The sequence below is a fragment of the Peromyscus eremicus genome, chromosome X (assembly GCF_949786415.1).
Source record: "Peromyscus eremicus chromosome X, PerEre_H2_v1, whole genome shotgun sequence".
Classification (NCBI taxonomy): Eukaryota; Metazoa; Chordata; class Mammalia; order Rodentia; family Cricetidae; genus Peromyscus; species Peromyscus eremicus.
The window spans coordinates 110,332,434-110,347,995 of record NC_081439.1 but is presented as its reverse complement, the minus strand read 5'-3'; the positions used below and the strand labels follow the sequence as shown (position 1 = coordinate 110,347,995).

Genomic DNA, 15,562 nt, shown 5'->3' with positions numbered 1-15,562 from the left:
CTGGCTCTGCCTCCCGAGTGCTGGGATTAAAGGCGTGCGCCACCACCGCCCGGCCATACGTGTATATCTTATACTGTGATCATATTCAGCTTCCATTACCCTCTCTTACCAACTCCCTTATGAAATCTATAATTTTCAAAAGTATCCAGGTGAGTCTAGTGTATAGTAAAGGATAAGAATCACAGCTCTAACCATTAACCAAAACTTTCTCTTCATAAACATTTTATTGGATTTTGATTGTATTTAGAATAAACTCCAAGCTCTTTCTTATGGCCTATAACAGGGCAGCTTAGATAGAGTTTCTACAGCCATGATAAAACACCATGACCAAAAAACAAATTGGGGAAAAGGGGCTTATTTAATCATACAGCTTGTAGTTCATTCATCCATGGAAGTCAAGGCAGGAACTCAAGGCAGGAACTGAAGCAGAGGCCATAGAGGAGCGTTGCTTACTGGATTGCTCTTCCATGGCTTACTCAGCCTTCTTTCTTAGAGCATATAGGACCACCAGCCCTGGCATGGCACCGCCCACAGTGAGCCTAACCCTCACACCTCAATCATCAACCAAAAGAATGCAGCACAAGCCAATCTAGTGGCAGCATTTTCTCAGTTGAGGTTCCCACTTCCCAAATAACTCTAACTCATATCAAGGTGGCATCAAATTAGCCAGGACACAGGGCTTATTTTTTTTTTACTTGCAACCCCTTCTCACCAGAAGAAATTTTACTTAACCTTGTCCACACCAATTTTAAAACATGTATGTGAGAAAATTTTAATTAATCTTGTGCATATCAATATATAAAATAGGTATACAAATAAAATATTTGCTGATAATAAAACTATTTGGCATATATATAATTTTACCATTGACTAAACACAAAAGCAAATTTTCATACTAATGAGGTGGATATGCTTGCTTATTTTTATAAAGACTTAAAGCTTGGCTGAATATTTGATACTTTAGGACATAAAGCATCATTAACATTATTCATGATGAAACAATATTGTAATATTATAATTGTCAATGTTGTAACACATCAATATGTAGTACAAAATGGTAGAAATACGTTTAAGCAAATCTGATCAGTGCTAATAGAAGTCAGACACAAATTTATTTTCAAAACACTGGCAGCACTGAGAACCTGTTGGCAATGAAAATGGGCTTCATGCAGATCTATCGAATCAGAATCCATAAACATGGAGCTCAGTCATCTGTGTTTTAACAAGCCCTCAGTGAATCTTGACTAGGGTTCACTTCTTACAAGAGTATTGTCTGGAAAGGAGGAAGGGGGACCTTTTATAACTCTTTGATGTTCCATAGCATCTAAGACAATAGACGGTAAACATAAACAAGGGTAACAAATTCAGAAAGTAGTGGCAAGTTGGTTGGAGTGTGCAAACAACACATGTAACAGCTTAGAGAATTTGAAGTGGCATCAATGAGGCATAGAAGAGGGTAGCCACAAATGGTGTTAATGCCATTTGCTAGGCTGGTACTTTTCACTGCACTCAATCTGCCTCATTTCTCTCCAGCCACTAAGATCACGCTTGGGGAATGCCCCCCACCTCCTCTCTCCCCCACATAGCAATGTTTAACTATGGGCCTTGGTTACTGACCTTTCTGCCTTTGAAACTTTCTGCTCAATTAATAAAAACTCTCATCTCCTTAATGGATTGAGCCAATCCTGTTCCAAAAACCATTTCATTTGGCTTTGGCTTTGGATGGTGTTGGGGGTGGACTAAACAGTCTCACTGAGTTTGCCAGCATCATCATTTTCCTGTACATTCCATCAGTCCACTTACTTTAAGAGCCTGTCAGGAAGAAGATGAAGCACCCAACTTTGTGCCATATCCAAGACTGGGTCCATAGCCCTGCTGACACCGATCTGGGAGCTGGCCCAGGGAATTCGCAGTCTCAACAGGTTAGCTGCCAATCCATATTGGCTTCTGGAGAACTCAGAATTCTGTAAGATTCAAACTTAAAGAACATTCAGTGTCTCTCTTTGGTCACCTTACTCATTTTATGTAGAAAGTAAAGCCAGTGGCCACACAAGTTAGGGGCTCCCAAGAAGAACAATGATAAGTGTTCTGGCTTTATCATCCCTATTTTTCCCCAAGGAAGGCGATATGGAAAACTCAGTAGCTGAAGTTCCAGCTTCCACCCCTGTTCCCATTGAGTGACAAAACTTGCTTCTTCAAATAGTGGATTTATTATGATGGGATCATGTGTTTTAAATATGCCAACCTCAGAGATCCGAAGAGGCAGCTCATGTGCTGTAAAATGACCTGGACCTCACCAGAACTGTGTTCAACTGGCACATGGATCTGAAGTTTAGACTGTACACTCCTATATTTCATTCTCGTGTTTATCTGTGCCTTGTAGTAATACATCATATTTGTCTGCCATGCCATGGGACAGACACCTTTCCTATATGGAGAACTCCAGTCTGATGAGTAACAAAGAGAATATATAGATCAGTAGGGAAATTGGTAGATGTAAAGATAGACAGACATGGATTAATATTTCAAGCTCCACTACTTCCTAATCCTGATATATTAGTCAGATTGTTTCTCTAAGCCCAGTGGCACCCAATTAAAATAGAGACAGTGTTACATTATTTTCAGAATTGTCCAGATAGAATAATAGCCATCTTGAACTATGCACACTGCCAGGGACATAGTAAGCTCTTATTAAATAATATTCATTATTTTATTAGCTGAATAGTCTGGAGCAAGTTCTTTCTTCTATCAAGCCATCAGGTACCTTATCATACTTCAGGTGGAGATGAAAATATCCACTTGATACACCTGTTAGGATGATTAAACAAGGTTATGATCGTAAGTTGCCTGCCGCAGCACATAGCACATTATAGTCATCCAATACCTGTTTTCTATGAATTAAGACTAGAGACAACATACCCTGAAGCAGAGGTTAACAGAGAGGGCCTGAGTTGCTGGTTTCTCCAAAGTGGGAGTTTTGACATGCAATTAGAAGAGCTGGTAATTGCAGAGCCATCAGCATTAAATTATTTATCTTAAAGACAGGAAACTAATAGGGTTTGGCTGTGAGATTTTATTCTGCAACACCAGCATTCAACATCAGTTACTGTCTCCTGGATTTTCCACATTTCTCAGGTTCTCTGGGGGACCATGACAGTGTTGACTCAGAATTAGCCAGAGAAACAGGAAGAGCAGTCCACCACACAGCTGGACCACCACTGAGTACCTTGATTTGAGTATTTTGACTAAGGCAGCTTAGCCAGATCACAGCAAGGAGATGGGTAGCACTCATATCAATGGGATAAATGGACACATTCCTAGACAATGTTTAGATAACAGGAGAAGTGGTAGACATGTGTCCTTGATGTGTGCTATGAGTTCATAGACATGGCACCAAAATGTCCTCTTGGCAGGGAAGGAAAGGGCTTCCCATTTGAATCTGACTTTGGAAAAGGGGTTCAATGGGTGAGAGTAGAAAAAAGAAAACAGCACATACAAAAGCATGGGGAAGGAAAATAACTTGCTGTGATGGGAACCAGCTTCACTGAGGCTTGAGTTCATCATGTGAGGAGTAAACACAGGCTGAGGTAGGAAAAACATAATGAGTTTCTTTGTAGTACAAAATTAAGAGAATACACTTGGAAACTGGGAGACCTGGAGATATTACTTAGGGGTAGATCATTTGCCTAGCATACAGACAAGATTTTGGGTTGAATCACTAGTACTGGAAAAAATAGGGAGTTTAATTTGGGATTGGAGTATCGCTCAGCACTAAGATGATTTCCAAACATGCATTGGGCCTGATGCTTAAACCCCAGAACCAGGGCATGAGGAGTTACTGAAAAGTTTTAAAGTGAGGCTCAATGCCCTGATCAGATTCATATTTCAGAAAGTGTACATGGTTGCACTGTGGAGAAATTGTTGCTGAAGAGATTGATACACCCAAACCAGTGAGGGGGCTGTTGTAACAGTCTGGATGAAAACAAGAACCTATAATAGAGTAGGGGAGAGATGGAGCCAATGGGGATGAAGAAGAGGAACTAGAATTTGATTATCTATTGAATTCAGGGTTGCAGAAAAAATAGGAAAAGTGAGGATGACTCTAAAATTAGAGTTTAAGAAACAAGGTTAAGCCGGGCGGTGGTGGCGCACGCCTTTAATCCCAGCACTCGGGAGGCAGAGGCAGGCGGATCTCTGTGAGTTCGAGGCCAGCCTGGGCTACCAAGTGAGTCCCAGGAAAGGCGCAAAGCTACACAGAGAAACCCTGTCTTGAAAAAACCAAAAAAAAAAAAAAAGAAAAAAAAGAAACAAGGTTAAGCGTGACGCCATAAGCTGAGGTAAGGAACATAGGATGAAGAAGTAATGAGTTATGGCAAGTTTTGACTTGTTTATTTGTTTCATTTGGAGCTTTAAGGATTAAACTAGGGTCCTTGACAATAGTAAATAAGGATGCTGCTGCTGAGCCATCTCCACAGTCACTGAATTATGACAATTTGAGGTACATAAAGGCTATCCAGATGGAAATGACAAAGACTTATTTTCTGAGTACAAAGTATGGCATATTATCATTTTCTAATTTAATCCTTAAAACAGTGCTCTGAGGCACTACACTTACTCCCATTTTTATAGATGAGGAAATGAAGGTAGATTGATATGCCAATACTAGTCTCACTCCAGACTTATAGTGTGTGTACATTACCACTCTATCAAGAGACGAAGCCTTCAGACTGCAGAGACTCTGCATCCAACCTAGGACGTACCTATCATTGGTCCCTATGTGGACAACTAGAACCTGACTTGTTGCTGTGGCAATTTCCAAAGTCATTTCCTAACATCCCATTGGAGACATCTGGGGATTGATCTAAGGGAGTGTATTTTCAAACTAGGATACTCTGAACCACTTGGCTTTTAACAACAGAGAAGACCTTCAAATGCTCTGCCACCTGCTCCATATCTCCAAGGCTTCCTGAGCTGCCATAGTGTGTGTCATTTGGTCTCCAACTGGGTCCCATATCCATTCCTAGCAACTACAAGAAAAAAAAAAAAAAACAGCTATGGGCAGGCATCACACCAGTAAAAAAGGTGTTCACATGTGGGGAACTTTAAGTACTCAGGAAAAGTACATCAAGAAAACCTTTTTTTCCCAAAAAAAAAACTTTTAAACTGCAGTATTTTGGCCTTTTGTCTTTTCCCAGTCTTGAATACCTCTCGACGCAAGAGATAACCTTTCAACGATTACTCCCAGAATGGTCTTTCTCGCTTACACTCCTTATTTGCCTCCTATCGACCACTTCCATCCTCAGGGGTTTTTCAAAGTCACTCTAAGACCTCTGTGGTTTTAATTAACCAAGTCGTTCGGTGCCATCAGCCTCCTTCATCAATTTGTTAGTCATTTCCTTCTTGGGCTCATTAATGAACATACTTAATAACACTGTTTCCATCCCCAAGTCTCCAGAGCCCTCCCCAACCCTCCCCACAATGCCTTTCTCCTTGCCAGGAACTGCTGGACATTCATCTCTTGACCCCTTTCTTCTGTACCAGCTTGAAATCCATAAATATGAGCTTACTCTCCAGGGTTAGTGAGAAATCTCTGGGTACATGTGTAGGCGTGAGGATGCATATGCATATGGAGAGGGGCAGAGGGGGGATTCTGATAGAAGACACAGAGAAAACAACATGGAAATGGAAGATAATGAAAACATTTTCTTTAATCAAGTGTTTACCCACAGGACTTTTGGAAGACCAGTCAATTGCATATGCTGTTTATTATTGCTTCCCTCATCCGCAATGTGCTCTCACTACTCCCCCTACGCCTCCTCCATCCAAAAACGATGAATCAAAGACTTATAAAAATACATGAGTGGAAGGGACCTTAAAGATCCGCTGTAGCTCTCATTCCTAACTGTAAAGATGAGGTCTAGAGGTGACCTGGCTATTCTTCACCTGGGGTCAGCATAGGTGCTACTCTTCCAGCTTCTCTAGTGGAAGTGCCCTTTTTACACAGTTAGGAGAGACAGTTGGGAGTTAAGAGGCTAGACGTGAGATCCTGGTTCTTTGGGTTCAAATCTTAGCTCTGAATGTCAACTGTGTTGGTTTGTTGGGGTTGGTATAACAAGTTACCACAAACTAGCTGAATTAAAACAATGGAAATTTATTCTCTCACTGGCCAGGAGACCAGAGGTGAAAATCAAAGGATATATAGGGTGGACTCCTTTTAGAGGCTCCTTAGAAAAAACTTTATTCTGTCTTTCTCTGACCTTCTACTGACTGTCTCCAAGTTTTTCATTGTTTGCCACACAGACAAGCGGCTCTATTCTGTCTCCATCTTCACATCTTCTTTTGGTGTCTCTGTGTATCCATACTCCTTTGCTGAGATGCAGGATTTGTGTCCACACTAAGGACTTCAAGATCCTTAATTAATTTCATCTTCCTCTTCAAAGACTTTTATTTCCCAATAAAAATATTGTGGGATTGTGGGTGGAGATGAATTTTGAGGGCTGTTATCCAACTTACCATATTCATGAGACATCCCTGAGCCTCAGCTTCCCTCTCTGTCTAATGGAGATAGTGTTCCTTATCTTCCTTATGACGAGGTTCAGAAGATGAAATAAGCTAACAGATGGCAAAGCATTCAAAACAATGCCTGGCATGTAGCAAGCACAACACTGACATTTTAGCTCCCCTCGTCCCTGAGCTCCAGGCAGAAATCTGTCTCTAGTTTTTCCTTTCTTTCCTTTCTCTTTAAGCCATATATCTTAGATTGAGAACCATGTTTGACACACAGTAGAGACAAGGTAAAAAATATGTGAAGTCGACACATGGGGTTTAGGAGTCACCAAGAAAAGGCATTCTCTACACGTTCTTCCAGTGGCAGAGCGAGAATTCTTCCAGCCCCTAGGGAGAAACAAAGGAAGTAGTGTGAAGGTTGTTACAGCACAAAGGGTCGGGCTTTATCAACAATATTGGTAAAGGGCATTCCTAAGCCACACATGGGGCTCACAGAGACCACAGATATATTAGACACACTTTTCTCTGTGAGTGCAGATACACCCATCAGGGTGAGAGGAGAGAGGGAGAGGACAAGCAGGCAGGCACCAGCTGCTGGTTGACCCGGTCAGTGAGTACCAACAGATCTCTAAATACATTCTCCTAAAGGGTTCTTGGGACATTGCTAGCGGGGCTAAAAGAAACAGTCATGAAGTTCCCTATGGTCTCTCTCTTCAATTGGATATTGTCGCCCAAAGGATGCCCTTACTAGGAAAAGTGCCTGGCAGGGCCTGAGCCAGCTGCCCAGCTGTCTTGTAGGGCTCAGTTACGTTTCACTCCCTCCCTACTGGGCAGGGATTTGCTTATGGAGTTTGAGTGGAAGAAGTTTCAGTGCATGTGTGTGTGTGGGGGGGGTGAGAATGTGCATATGTCTCAGTGTGTGGTGTATCTGTACCAGTTGGTTTTGAGAAGGGTTTCTCTCCAGGGCAGGAACACGTAATCTAACCCTTCCTCCAAGGCCAAGTCCAGCAGGAGAGCTGAAATCCAAAATTAGCACACTGACCTGAAGCCTTAGCCTGAATATGTAAGGGTGTACATATCAGGAACCCAGCCAGGATAGATATTGGGGAAAGGCACCAAGGAACCTCCAACTGGGTCACCCTTAGTGAGAATGCAGGTTCATGGAGCCTCCCCCATTGTCATTCCCAGGACCATGCAATGAGAGATGGGAACTGAGGGACAGTACCTGGAGTCTAGAGCTCAGCATATGACCAGATTCAGTTGTTGGCTAGGACAAGGGCTCATAAATAGCAAACATTTGCTGTGTCGGTACCAGGTGCCAGGCACTGTGTTAAACTCTGTACAAACACTGACTTGTTTCTCAGATAATTCCTAATAGCATCCCTTCCTTTCCAGTAAAAAGCTGAGACTGCGTGGACAAAAAGCTTGCAAGTGTTAGGAGCCAGAACAGAACCCACTCCCTTAAACATTAAGCTCTACCGTCCTCAGAATCTGGCTCTTCTCGATGCAATGATGAGGTCAGGGTATAAGGGGCAGGATGTAGTGAAAGGTAGGAGTTTGGTCTTCAGATAAACTTGGGGTTCTGTTTACCTTAGTTCCTTTTCTACCTGTTCTGCCTTGGTTTCCATTTTGATATATTGCTGCAGCAAAAAAAAAGTAAGGATTTTATGTAAGGTTGCGCCCCCTCGTGGGTTGAGTGGTACAGCAAGTAAATAAAGGACTTTTTTGCAAGAATTTTTTTCTTGCCCATTTCTGTGCTCTGAGTGCCTGGTAGGGTCCAGGGCTCTCGTTGCATCCTCGAGTATGTGCAGTCCCAGGAGGTATGGCTAATCGAAAGAACAGGGTTATCATGTGCAGATAGAGAGTCCCTAAAATATGCCTAACTGTAGACAAGGTTCCGGGGCATCTAATGTGCTTTAAAATCAATGATGGAGAAAGAGAGTTGAGGGATAAACTAAGGGATTGAGCTCAGTATTTTATGGAAATGGAGAAAACCCAAAGGAGGAACATTTGATCGGGAATCCATTAGGCTTCCGCCACCTGTTGCCATAATAATCACATGTTCTTGGAAATCAATTAGTAACTATTAAATAATATTTGATGTTATGAACAGTAAGAGCTCTAATTTATGGAATCCCTACTAGGCTCTAGTGTGGTACAAATTATTCTTTCTGCTTTACAGTTCTGGAAGGTGAACTTTAGAGGATTCAGACTGTGTGACTCTTCAGCTCACCAGCTGCCTATTCCTGAGTATGTCAGTTACCTTCTCTGGATCCCAGTTTCCTCATCTTCAAGTAACTTATAATCCTTAATCCACACAAGGCTTTTAGGTCAGTAGTGATATACAGTAAATACTTAAGAAATGTTAGTCATTTTCATGTATTCAACCAAGAGCTCACCCTCAAAAATAATCTCCTCGGAGTTCCAGACCACATATCAATCTGTCTTCGCACCATCTTCAACTGAATGTCTCTATGATACTTGAAACTTGATGTACCCAAAAGCCAAACTTAGGAATACCACCATCCCAAACTAACTCTTTTCCACTAGTCTCAGTGCTTAACTTTATCAAATGGAAAGCCCATCCCAAAGCTGTTCCTGCTCTTGCCTCTAGCTCAGTCCCCATACCCAGATTCATAAACAGTCCTAAAGGAATAAAAGAAATGTTTTAGTGTCAGGGTTAGGAACAGAGTCTGGACCATAAAACCTAATGTTAGCTGTAGAACTAGTCACCTCTGCCTCTCAGTTCCTCATCACAATATACAGACAATAATGGTATCTACCTGCTTAGACTGTCACAAGAGTAAATAAATCTGAGCATAGAAATTTCTTAGAACAGTATCAAGTGTCTTGCAAACCCTTTGTAGCATTAAGGTGCTATTTTCACTAATATGAATCTATTTTGTGAGTTTTTATTTTGATAGCTGTAACCTTGGCTTCCTTTACTGTGCCTGTTCCTCTGTGTGTTTACTTCTGTAGGAAGCAGAATGGCAGGAAATGAATGTATGAAATGCTAGTGGTGAAATCTGGATGGTGAAGCTATAAATGACCTTAAATCAAACAGAACAGCACAGATGGCTCAGACCTTCATCTATATTCCATATTTGTTAGAAGATGTTGATGCAGACCTGGAATACAGCAAAAACCTGACATTTAGAGGAGATAAAAGCTGGACCAGATTTAGATGATCACTAGAGACACTTGTTTAATCACTAAAACCATCTTAGGTGCACCCCTACTATGTGCTACACACTGGGAAAATAAGTAATTAAAACACACTCCTGCGTTCAAAAGCCTCACAGTCTCTGACCTCAACAGAACAGTCAGGAACCAAACACCACAGTGCTGGGGTTCATCACTGGACATTGCTCACAACAATCTCCTCACTTTTGCAAGGAAAATTCCTAGTAGATTCCATCTCAGCCCTATCAGAATGACAGTCATTAAGAAAATAGATGACAAATGTTGATGAGGATGTGGGCAAAAGAGAACCCATGCACACTATGAGTAGGAATGTAAACTAGTGCAAGTATAATAGAAAGTATCACAGAGATGTATCAACAGAAAATTAGCATTGATCTTACATATGATCCAGCTATACCACTCCTGGGTATTTATTCAAAGTCAACATATCAGAGATACTTGGACATCAATGTTTGTTACAGCACTAGTAACATGAGCTAAGTTATGAGAACAACCTAGGTACCCAATAGTAGAGGAGTAGGCAAGAAAAAGTGGTTTTTATGCCCAATGGAAGTCTTTAGTCATGAAGAATAAAGTCATGCTATTTGGGGGAATATGGATGCAACTGGAGATAATCATATTCAGAGAACTGAGTCAGATACCAAAGGCAAATGCTGTATGCTTTCTCTCATTTGTGGTTCCTAGGTTTTACGTAGTCAAATATAACCATGCACAGAGCCATGCCATGAAACTAGAAGAAAACTCTATAGGAACACAAAGAGGACAGAGAAATTGAGAAGTGGAGGATAGGAGGAATGGGAGAATGCTCATGAAACAATATATACTTGGATGAATTTTTGACAAAACAACAACAACAAAAAAGAAAACCTCATGTGGCTTCTTCACAAACTCTGCCTGAGGAGAAAATAGCAAGCCAAGATCTGAAGTTACCTAGGCCAAGGGGCAAATTCCAGCCTCATCACATAGCAACTGTGTGACATTTTCTCTAGCTCCCTAGGCCTCCGATGTTTCATCTGTACAACAGAATTAATAATAGTACCTACCTCATAGGACTGTGGAGGAGTAAAAGATCATCCATATAAAGCAATGAACACAGTGCATAGCCTGAGTAAGAACTGAGTTCCCGTTGGCCACTATTCTTAGCCCACAAGTATACAGAAATAGCCTGAGAAGCAATGGGAGAGACCATGAGGATGTTCATGTTTTTACATGGAAGGATGTTCACAAATGAAAATCTCATGCTCTGTTTGTCCTAGTTAGGTTTCTCTGTTGCTTGGTTAAACAGTGACAAAACCATCGTAGAGAAGGAATGAGTTTATTTCATCTTACAGCTCCCAGGAGACTTGAGGAAGGAACTCAAGGCTTGAACCTGAAGGCAGAAACTAAAGCAAAGACCATAGAGGAATCTTCTTACTGGCCTGTTCCTCGTGGCTTACTTGATCTGCTCTCCTTTACAATTCAGGGCCACCTGCCTAGTGATGGCACCATCTCCAGGGGTCTGGACCCTTCCACATCAATCAGCAGTCAAGAAAATGTCCCCCAAAACTTACTTATAGGACAATCTGATACAGGCAATTCCTCAGTTGACATTCCTTCTTCCTCAAATGACTCTAGCTTGTGTGAAGTTGACAAAAACTAAGCAGCCTATGTCAAGAAACTAAGAGCACAATCCAGGTTTATGACACAGTGCTCACCTGTGCCGTATCAGGGCTCACAGGGGGAAAAGAAGAACTGATGTAAGAGCTTAGGAATATGAATTTACATAGCCAGAGAGATGGTTCAGCGGGCAAAGGCGCTTGCTGTCAAATCTGATGACTTGAATTCTAGCCCAAGAACCTACGTAGTGAAAGGACCAACTCCCAGACATTGTCCTCTAGCCTCTAGTTGCATGCCATGGTAAGCACACACACACACACACACACACACACACACACACACACACACACACACACAAAACACTCAAATAAATAAATGCAAAAGGGGGAAAGAAAAGGGAAATGAGATTAGAGATCAAGAAGAGATGGGTCTTCAAGACTGGCAAGTTGTTTTTGTTGTTGTTGTTGTTGTTGTTTGTTTAAGGCGGAATTTCATGTGTCCCAGAGTCCCCTCAAATTCCTGGTCCTCCTGCTTCTACCTGTTGAGTGTTGGGATCATAGAAACATCACACACACACACACACACACACACACACACACGCACACGCACACGCACACGCACACACACACACACATTCTGATTTTGGCTTTAGTGGGACTCAAAAGCGCAGACTATATTTACAAGCATTGGGATTCCCTCTGAAGAGTGGAATGAGAATGGGCTGAATAGCCAAGGAGTTCTGACTTTGAACCTCAGCTATTCTGTGTGGGGTTGGCTATGTTGTCTAATGTCTCTGATCACGTTACTCCATTTTTAAAATAGGTATCATTCTGACCAACTTGAAGTTTTTCTGTGTGGTGGAAATGTCACTGCATACATTACTATTTCTTCATTGACACTACTGAGTCTGAGATACTGAGTCTGGACCTTTATCATGTGGGGTGGAAAGTGGAGATGGGAGGATGAGTAGAGCCTGGAGAGGAAAAGGAGAATAATAAAAGGAGATGGAGAATGATTAAGTTGGGATAAATAACCTTACCTACTTCTCTTTATGTTAGGGGACAATTAAAATGTATTATCTTGGTTATTTTGAAATATTCAATCTTCAAGCTGTAGTGACCATGCTATGCAGTAAAACTTCCTCCTCCTTCCTAACTCCAATTTTGTACCCTTTGACAATTGTGTCCCCATACTCCACTGGCCCCTGGTAAGCATCCTCAACTCTGTTTACACATACTTGATGGCTTTCTTTTAGATTTCACACATAAACAGTATAAACGAAAGTATTACCTTTCTATACCTAACTTACTTGGTTTAGCATAATGCTGTCCAGTTCCATACATGTAGATGAACCTGGCAGTGTCTGTCTTCTTTAGAGCTGAATTGTATTCCATTGTAGGTACGCAGCAAGACTTCTATGAACATTTAGATTGTTAGCATAGATACGCATAATTAGCCTTGTTTCACCCTGTAGAATATGCACACTTATCACAGCACCACATTGTATCTCATACGTGTATACAGTTACTGTTTGTCAGTTACAAAGAAAGTGGGGCAGGGAGGATGTGAGAAGAGAAGGACTATGAAGATGGTGTAGCGAGAGCTCCCAGGTCTCTGTGAGAAAATCTGAGGGGAGTGCGTTAGGAAAGAAGCTCCAGGAACCTGGGGATCTGTCTGCATTTGAAGTTGTTAGCTTTTCCTGTGGCTTCCCTTCCCACCACTATACAAATTACTTTCTACTGTAGAAAACCCTCTTGGATGAGAAATAGTGTGGGTTCTGTCTGTGCACACACTGTTGCTCTTTCAAATACCCTATCCCAGAAGTCACTTCAACAAACCATGTGTGCTATGGCTTACCCTAAAGCTCCCCTCCAGTTTCTAGAGATCTGTAGATGCCACAATCTTGGAACCAGTTTGTTAGCACTGGAAGTTTCCAGCAGAGGGGTTTGGGAGTGTATAGTTCTCCCCTTGGAGGAATCACAGCACACACACGGAATGGACAGCATAGCTACCTGGCATCTACTTTTCTACTTGAGGAGAGACAGGGGCTTTGGTATGCTGTTTTCCTAGTACTTCATTTATATAGAAATTCTTTTATAAGAATTATATAGAAGGTCTTTTCAAACCTTGATCTCACCTGACCCCTCTCTATCCTCTTGTGTCCATTTCTTTTTGCTTGGGTCCCACTTCCTCCCTCCACTGATTTACCTTTCACCCTGCTAAGAAAGACTTTATTTGAATCTCTGAAGCCCTGTGGAATTCCCTTGCAACAGACAGAGAATTTAAGAGAGTGTTCAAAACCACTGGCCTCATCCGGGCCTCAGGAAGATTTACATCTGCCTCAGAAGGAAAGAGGAGGAGCCTTGCTTTCCCCAGTGGGTAAATAACCTACAACAAGTCCTTTGGAAGAACCTGCCAACTCAACTCTTCAGCTTCAGAGGAGGCCCTACCATCTGTCACAGCCCCTCTGCCCTCCAGGTTACAGAAGAGTGAAAAGAGTGTGACCAGGCATGTGTCACCTCCTGTGGCAGATGGTTGGAGGTGGGAGGTTACCAGGAACAAGGGAGGGCACACTTTTCCATACATTTGGCCACGAGATTATTTCTGCTTGTCAAGTGTTCACATAAGCATATGTACTCAGGGACTAACTTAAGGCCTCTTGGTTGTCAGGGACACAGTGTTTGAATCAGCTTTCCACCCAGCTGCTCCGTTACATCACCCTAAACAGTCACTGTTATCATCTCCCCCTGACCCAGGCCCTTGGCTTTAGGGAGGCTCAGGCTTCAGACAGGAAGCCTACCATGTGACCTCTCTGTTGGACACCTCAGATCACATGCTGTGTTTTCCAGCACAGACCTCTCTCCTCATCGCCTGCAATTGTGTGTATGTGTGGGGGCGGGGGTGTGAAAAGAACCTTGAATTTGAAGTCAGATGCCTTACTTTGGGGGTTTCAACACCTACAGTCTTTCCGCCTACTGCAGTAGTTCCTGGGGGTTTCAGAAAACATTTTTCTGTTGTGTGTCCCCTTTAAAGTGTATATATATGCACGTGTAAACGTACATATATATCTCCTAATTATTGACTCATTTTCATTACAGTGTTCTGCTATGCACTAAGAGAAAATTAACTGCAAACTCCTTATGCTTGTGGCTGAGATACAATTTTAAAGCTGAAACAAACTTCCAAATGAAATGTAAACAAAACTACAAGACCAATAAAAATCAAATGAACAACAGTTATTTGAACAAGGTAGATGATGTTGTTTTTCTAAAATTAAATTGCTGTTCAGATCGTGACTGCGGTGCCGACTGGGATACAGGTTCTTTTGAGTTCGTCATGCTATATTCCTGTGAGCCAGGCGATGACTCAGCTCTCACACCACTTTTTTCCTATTAGATCTACTGCTAAACTGTCATTCTTACAGCCCTCAGGGACGTCATTTGGCCTTCACCGGAGACTAAGCCATCATTTATGTATTAAGTCCTCCTCTGTTCTTTTCTCATTAGTCCTTGACAATACAAGCAGGACATTGTGAAGCTAATGAGTTCTTCTGCACAGAACGTAGCAGAGACTGCCAGTTATCTATCCCACTGCGCACCCCCTTCCTCCCTTAACTAAAGTCCCCAATCTAAAAAACATAAAGTAAAAATAAAAAATAAAAAAAACCCTACTCCACAGCCTTCCTTGTAGCCCTTCTGTGAGGTCCAGTTCAATGAGACACAAATGAAAGTGTTATTTGGAGTCTTTTGAAGATCCTCTAAAGTGGGAAAGGGATGGCCTGTCGTTGTCCTTTGTCCCACCTTCCTGCTTTTGGTGAACAAGGATTAACAGAGCTATTGCAATCAACTTAGATCATGAAGGTGGAAGGAAGAACTACTTACAGAATGGCACAGCAGAGAGCTGGGAGGAGTTATGGTACTAACCGTAGTCATGAAACCATCCCATCAACTCTGTACAACCCAGTTCCAAATGTTGATGTCCTACAAACAAGTCTTTACATTGTTTAAGCCACTGCCATTTAGGAATTGAGGAATCACAGGCAACCTAATACGATATGAATACAGAGATACAGATATACAAGAAGGCCCAGAAGTCTTGTAGCTCGCCTTAGTTTTGGGGTGGCCATTCAGGTGACAGCAGGCTTACCGTGTTTGCTTTAGGTTTTCCTGATGATTAAAGAGAGAGAGGGAGAGAGAATTTTTAGTGGTGTAGCCATCTTAGGAAGCAATATAGAAGTTACTAAAAAAAAAAAAAT

General features: G+C 41.9%; 1 long non-coding RNA gene across 1 annotated transcript; it reads left to right on the top strand.

The window, feature by feature from the left end:
- The first annotated feature begins 14,077 nt into the window (after positions 1–14,077).
- Positions 14,078–14,542, top strand: LOC131899689 (uncharacterized). Its single transcript, XR_009376115.1, has 2 exons — positions 14,078–14,190; positions 14,406–14,542. It is a non-coding gene; the product is annotated as an uncharacterized LOC131899689 (long non-coding RNA).
- Positions 14,543–15,562: the final 1,020 nt, after the last annotated feature.